The sequence below is a fragment of the Scylla paramamosain genome, chromosome 7 (assembly GCF_035594125.1).
Source record: "Scylla paramamosain isolate STU-SP2022 chromosome 7, ASM3559412v1, whole genome shotgun sequence".
NCBI classification, from domain to species: Eukaryota; Metazoa; Arthropoda; class Malacostraca; order Decapoda; family Portunidae; genus Scylla; species Scylla paramamosain.
This window is the reverse complement of record NC_087157.1, coordinates 12,352,501-12,360,000: the sequence shown is the minus strand read 5'-3', so window position 1 is coordinate 12,360,000 and position 7,500 is coordinate 12,352,501. Positions and strand designations below refer to the sequence as shown.

Here is a 7,500-nt window from a genome sequence, read left to right as displayed (position 1 = left end):
CTGCCTGCCTGCCTGCCAGCCAGACAGCCAGGCCGCCAACCAACCAGACAGACAGCCAGCCAGCCAGCCAGCCAGCCAGCCAGACAGACAGAAAGACAGGCAGGCAGGCAGGCAGGCAGGCAGGCAGGCAGGCAGGCAGGCAGGCAGGCAGGCAGGCAGGCAGGCAGACAGACAGACAGACAGACAGACAGACAGACAGACAGACAGACAGACAGACAGACAGACAGACAGACAGACAGCAAGCCACCTTTAATTAAAATTCTTGACTCGTCCTCGCACTTGCAGACAAAACTTTCCATAAGCACATTCATATATATGCATGGTCACATATATACGTTATTACTATACACGTATGTAAAAACAACCTCGTGAGAACGCTGCTATTTACCAAAGCAATTCCACATCCTTACGAAATGTGTCACTGTTGAACCATACATTGCAACCTCCAACACCATCCTTCCTGAACATTCAGTACCTCACTACAGCCTCACAGTGACACTTCCCTCACGTCTTCCTCATTCTTAAACCCTAGCCACTCCCCTCCCCAACCAGTCCTCTCCCTCCTTCCTTCCTCTTACAACCTCACCACTCCCCTCTCAGACCCTCACTACAGCAATACACGGAGCCTTCCCACCTGGCCACTCCTCACCTGGAGAGGCGCCTCGTTTACTATTCACTCCTACCTCACGTCAGAGTTCGCAGCTCAGCGGGTATCGCGACCCCTGACACACACACACACACACACACACACACACACACACACACACACACACACACAGAGAGAGAGAGAGAGAGAGAGAGAGAGAGAGAGAGAGAGAGAGAGAGAGAGAGAGAGAGAGAGAGAGAGAGAGAGAGAGAGAGAGAGAGAGAGAGAGAGAGAGAGAGAGAGAGAGAGAGAGAGAGAGAGAGAGAGAGAGAGAGAGAGAGAGAGAGAGAGAGAGAGAGAGAGAGAGAGAGAGAGAGAGAGAGAGAGAGAGAGAGAGAGAGAGAGAGAGAGAGAGAGAGAGAGAGAGAGAGTCAGGCTGGGGATGAAATACTGTTGTAGGATGCGAGATGTGACAACTCTAAGGACACATGAGGAGGGGGAGGAGGAGGAGGGAGCGGAGAAGGAGGAGAAGGAGGAGGAGGAGGAGGAGGAGGAGGAGGAGGAGGAGGAGGAGGAGGAGGAGGAGGAGGAGGAGGAGGAGGAGGAGGAGGAGGAGGAGGAGGAGCCGTATAAGATGACTCCACTACGCACGACCGCCAGCCAGATGAAGCAATATAATGTTTATAATCATCTCGCCGCCTATCTGAAATATCTAAATGGAGATCTTCTCGCCCCCAAGTTATCTTCATCGTAAGTAAGACATTATATTATTGTTATTACTCCCGTGTCATGCGGTCTACTAGTAGTGTGTGTGTGTGTGTGTGTGTGTGTGTGTGTGTGTGTGTGTGTGTGTGTGTGTGTGTGTGTGTGTGTGTGTGTGTGTGTGTGTGTGTGTGTGTGTGTGTGTGTGTGTGTGTGTGTTTCCTTTACACACACACACACACACACACACACACACACACACACAGACACACAAGGACCTAGTTTGGCTAAAGCAATATCATTTAACAGAACAGCAAACACACCTCCGAGCAACACCAGTAATCAAACACCACACCAACACAAGAGACAGACGAACCAAAGCTAACATACACCTCACAAAATCTAACCTGACCTAACCAAAAGAAAAAGAGAGAGAAGAGCTAAACCTAACATCCACTTCCTCAAATCAAGCCAAACTGATCTAAAAGCTCCCAAGCAACCAATCACCATCATCCTCTTTGTATCATCACCAAAAGCATTTAAACGTAACCAAGTAAAAGGTGCCTGACCCTCACACCTGACCCAGTGCTCCGTTTTCTATCGCAGGTGAGGCGAGTGTTATCAGTGACCCAATTGCCTTCAGTCCCCCGCCAGTACAGGAGCCTCGACCACGCCTTCGTTTTTCTGGCCACTCCCTCAGGCTTCTCGTGGTTTTATTTATAGATGAGAGAGAGAGAGAGAGGAAGAGCAAGAGCGAGCGAGCGAGCGAGCGAGAGCGAGAGAGAGAGAGAGAGAGAGAGAGAGAGAGAGAGAGAGAGAGAGAGAGAGAGAGAGAGAGAGTTCTTACGCTGGAAAGATGAACAAATGAGAATGCAGTGTGAAATTAACACGACCAAAAGATGGAATGACTCTATCACGCTGGACATGACAGAGAGAGAGAGAGAGAGAGAGAGAGAGAGAGAGAGAGAGAGAGAGAGAGAGAGAGAGAGAGAGAGAGAGAGAGAGAGAGAGAGAGAGAGAGAGAGACGTTAACTCCCCCTCCTCATCCATCCCTTAAAATATACAAGTACCCCTTCTATCCCTCACTCCCCCGTCCCTCAAAGATCCTCTCCCCAGCCCAGAAAACCCACCTCAAAGTCCCCAGGTAGCGAGGGACAGGTGCGGCGGTGGGAATACGTGCCGTGTTGCACCTCAGTGTGGAATTTAATTAATGCATTTTCAAGGTGCGCGTGTCCTCGGGATGAATTTGCTGATGGTCTTGTTAACTGCTGTCATGTGTGAAATCTTATCTATGCACATATTCTTCTACGTTCATGTACAGGCTGTCTGTGTTTGTGGGGGAAGTCTCTGTGAGTGTTGGGGGGTGAGGGGGGTGTGTTGCCACGTTCCTGTGTGCTCGCCAAACCATCATCCTGCTTCAGTAGTAAGGCCAGGGAGAGAAAAGAACAGGAAAGAGGGAGAGGGGGAGTAGCCTTTGCAAGTGATGACGCAGCCAGGCGGAACCTCACACAATCAAACGCAGTGCTGCTAACGACCACCGCGAAGTGTGACGCTAAAATCCATCCTCATATTACACTCACCCCCGCCACTACCTCGCCCACCACTCCCCCGTCTCACGCTGAATTATTACAAGAATATTACAATAATTTGCCTAACATGGTGGTTTCAAGACACTTTTCGTAATTTTGGGTATCCTTTCTGGGCACTTCTCTTTTGAGGCTTGTATTTTCAATGACTTTTTTTTTATGTTGCCCCCTAGCCAGAAATAACACCATTCCATTGCAGAAAAAAACTTCCTTGCATTAAAAAAATAATAATAAATTAGAAAAAATGGAGTGTGAAACTAAGGATCGAAGCGGTAACCTAATACAAGAATCTAGCCGTGTAAAGTACGGCGTAGCGGCACCAGGGCAGGCAGGCATCATCCAATGGTCCAGACACGGCCTCCTCGTAAATTCCACGGCCACTGCTCAGCCCAACACCCCAGGCTCATCCGGTAGCCGCCGACAGAATGCAGAGCAGAAACTACTTAGGCGTCCCGAATAATAAATACAGAACGTTAATAGCCGTTTACTTTTTTTATATATTTTTTATCATATTCCAGCCGCTAGCCTCTCAGGTGCCAGCCAAGCGTAGCACACGTGTTGCGTATTATCAAGGAATTGCAATCTGACGTGGACCAGTTTCACGGCGAATCATACAAGCATTAATTACAAGGCAGCGATTTAAAGTGTGCAGCCAAGTCTACCGTCAGAAAGGTGCCCCAGTGATTCACATTGCTAGTGACGTGCCCAGAAGTGCCTCGCTTACTGAGAATGAGAAAGTAGATTAAAGAATTAAGAGTTATCAAGTACATCACAGTCCCGAAAGCGAATGCCTCAGCGAGCAGAAGAATTGTGACTTCGGACTGAGAAGACGAATGGGCTCATGGTTCGAGGAAAGGACCACATCTCGGCCTCTAATCACCAGCCAGTGCTTGGAAATGAAGCGATGAGAGGAAAAAAGAGGGAGAAAAAGACAAGCAATAGATTAATGACAGACGAAACCTATGATAGTCGCCCCCTTTTTCTCCTCCTCCTCGTTCCTCCCGCCATGTGCTCCGGGGCTTCCTTGCATACAAGAACACAAGCTTCGCAAAAAAAGCTTGAAAATAAGATCTACTTAAGTTACATCCTATTAAGAATACCGAGGCAGGAGACTGAGGAGGAGCTTGAGAGAGAGAGAGAGAGAGAGAGAGAGAGAGAGAGAGAGAGAGAGAGAGAGAGAGAGAGAGAGAGAGAGAGAGACGTCCTCGCTACTAAAGCAGACCGTGTGAGGACAATAGAACAGCCTCTCTCTCTCTCTCTCTCTCTCTCTCTCTCTCTCTCTCTCTCTCTCTCTCTCTCTCTCTGTATGTTTCCCTCTCCATCCCAAATCACCTAGGACAGTAATGACGAATAATACCGATAAAAATCTATCGTTAAAACTCCTTCGCCTCCCTGTTAGGAACAACGCTGCTTCTAATGGGAGCGATAAGAGAGACTCAGGTTTCATGTAATGTGACTGGAGTAGCAATTAATACAGGCAGCAATCACACAGAGCAGGAGGGAAGCACCGGCGGACTGCGGGATGCGATCAGCCGTGCAACATGAGGAGGCTGGTTGATGAAAGGAAAATGACAGCAGAGGTTAAGATTTGTCTGATGTTATCTATCTACGTTGTCAGTGTGTGTGTGTGTGTGTGTGTGTGTGTGTGTGTGTGTGTGTGTGTGTGTGTGTGTGTGTGTGTGTGTGTGTGTGTGTGTGTGTGTGTGTGTGTGTGTGTGTGTGTGTGTGTGTGGTATTTAGACTTAATTTTGTGGTTAGTATAAGAAATTTTTTTTTCCATTTCAGGTGTCAAGGAGATTGGCGGGACAGGAGAGAGAGAGAGAGAGAGAGAGAGAGAGAGAGAGAGAGAGAGAGAGAGAGAGAGAGAGAGAGAGAGAGAGAGACTTCTACTGTCCTTCCACGTTCTAATTTAGTGGCGAGGACTCTCTCTCTCTCTCTCTCTCTCTCTCTCTCTCTCTCTCTCTCTCTCTCTCTCTCTCTCTCTCTCTCTCTCTCTCTCGTCCTACCAAAGCTAGTAACACTCACCACTCACCGTCAGTCACACGCCGCGCTGCCTCCGCTTACCTGCGACAGAAAGAGGAAGGAAAAACTCGTCACTCAAAACATTCCTTCACGTTAGAACGAAATGCGCTAATACGCTTACATCTCTGGGGAAGAAAAAGCGTGAGATATACAATTAATTCCTCTAATTATACGGTGCGTGGCGAGACGTCTTCAACATCTATCACTAATTGCTACAGTAAGAAAAGTTAATTGAAATATGAAGTTGAAATTTATCTGAGAATGATGACGGCAAAAGTAATGGTGGTGATGGTGGTGGTGGTGGTGGTGGTGGTGGTGGTGGTGGTGGTGTGATGTAACTTTTCTTCCTACAATAACAATATATCCGCTTTCATCACCGCCACCACAACCACCACCACCACCGCCTCTCGCCCACAACCTTTTCTCAGTGCATGCTAATCTACAATGCGCCCGTCATCTGTGCAACGTGCAGTTAGCCTCTCTCTCTCTCTCTCTCTCTCTCTCTCTCTCTCTCTCTCTCTCTCTCTCTCTCTCTCTCTCTCTCTCTCTCTCTCTCTCTCTCTCTCTCTCTCTCTCTCTTCCTCGAGGTATCACAGTCTGCTGGAGTGGATGTTGTTTTAAAGACAAGACCAGCACACTCAAGCCGCCAACAGAAGCCTTCCATGACACCTACGCCTCACCACTACAGGCCTCGATGTTCCTCCTTGTTCTCCATCCCACTCATAAGCACGCCCTTGTGGAGCAGCAGCGACTCCCACCAGCCAAGCGTCCTCCCTTCCGGCGGCTCTCTGTGGCTCTCATTTCATCAGCTGCCGCGTCATGGATTGATGATGTCCATGAAGAGTTTTTTGCGAGGCCGATGGCAAGATGGATGGCGAAGCGATCAAAGATTTTCCCCGATAAGATACGCACTTGATCACCGGCGCAGGGTTAGTAATGGGGGAGTGGCGCTGCAGTAATGGCCGAGTAATCAGGACTCATCACTCTACAGGAGGTCACTTGGGCCAGAAATCTTCCTTATCTGTGGTATCGGAGGGCCTGGAAAAATACAGTGGTGGTGACGGCATGCACTGACTGGCCGGCCCGCTGAGCTCCAGGCTAGTCCAACTGCAGCTCACGAGGTTTCCTACCAGATCTTACTTAGGACCGTATTCTGAAACACTTCTGCGCCATACCTGTACTTTCTTCAAAACTATCTAGTTGAAGGTATACAGGTTTTTAAGGATTATTTTTATTATTATTATTATTATTATTATTATTATTATTATTATTATTATTATTATTATTATTATTATTCTAGTAACAGATTAACAAAATTTCTACATTATTAATAGGAGAAACACTCTTGAGAATCCAATTGATCATCTCTTTAGTCTTTGAAAATAGCAGTGATGAGAAAGCAAAGCGTTTCTGAGTACCGGCCATACCCTGGCACCCGCCCATTTTTAACAATCTCGGACATAAATATGTACACTCTCACTATCCCTGACAGGCCTTCACTAGCCCTGGCATGTTCTCCCGGTCCCTGGCTCTCAGTTGCGTGGCTTATCTCTGCTCCTAGACAGTACTCAGTGTCTCATGCCAGGCTTAATTCCACTTCTGCCAGACCTTGACCCGGACCACCACTTACTGTACCTTGGCCAGCCTAATCCAGTCCTCCCTCCTTTTCTTGCTACCTCAGCAATTCAATGCCAAGGCATAAGCCATCCTGACGGCAAACTTTGATTCACTTATTTTTATTTGCTCTTTACTGTAAGTTTTCATTTCATATAAGGCCAAGAAGCTAAAGGGACCAGATTGAACAAAGGTAATGGTGATTTAGTCGCTGAGGGAACACGAATGGCTCTGATGAACACTTGTATGCAAATGAAGACACGTTAATCTGGATCCTGCAACGTAATTGGTCACTCGCTGCTCCCTTCCCCCTCCACATAAGAAAAAATACTGGTTTATGCGATGTATCAGCGATCATCCTCAGCCAGCCAGCGGGAGACGGGGGGCATCTCGTAAATGTATAAACACAAGGAAGAAAATTTCTGCCCCTGTTGAAAGGTGATTATACAGTATGGCCTGTGCTGTTCTGGAGGCGCGGGACAGTGAAGGCCGCACCTGGCAGCGCCCCAAGGTTGACAAACGAGCCATGCACCGCTGCCCACGGAGTCCACCGCACCTAAGTCGTTCTAACCCAGCAGAGGCAAGGACTGCACCACCACCACCACCACCACCACCACCACCTTCTTCTATTTCTCCTATTACTCCTCTCCCTTCTGCGCCGCTGCTACAGACACTACAGTTCATCACCTCCCTCCCCACACGCACACCTCGTCTCAGTGAGCAGCGCCACAAACATGCCAAACACTGATTACGGCAATGCATTAATACCGTGGCCCTGATTCCTGCAGCAGAAGCCGGTTGGAGTCCCGCCGCCATCCAGTAAATCGTGGTGCTTCACCTAATAGCCGCCTCATTAAAATGCTTGGGTTCCCTTTTTTTCCCCTCATCAATTTCGTTTTCCACGTCGACTTGGTACTTGGTTCAATTCTCTTACATGATCAGCAGCGCTGTTTTGACTTTGTGTTAATACGTGAGATGGAGAGGCCAGTG

At 48.2% G+C, this 7,500-nt stretch overlaps 1 long non-coding RNA gene across 1 annotated transcript in view; it reads right to left on the bottom strand.

Annotated features, from left to right (window-relative positions):
* Positions 1–7,500, bottom strand: part of LOC135102083 (uncharacterized) — a 187,293-nt gene that overhangs the window by 113,463 nt on the left and 66,330 nt on the right. Inside the window, exon 3 of the long non-coding RNA XR_010269517.1 lies at positions 4,907–4,938. This is a non-coding gene — a long non-coding RNA (uncharacterized LOC135102083). The remainder of the gene's footprint in view (positions 1–4,906; positions 4,939–7,500) is intronic.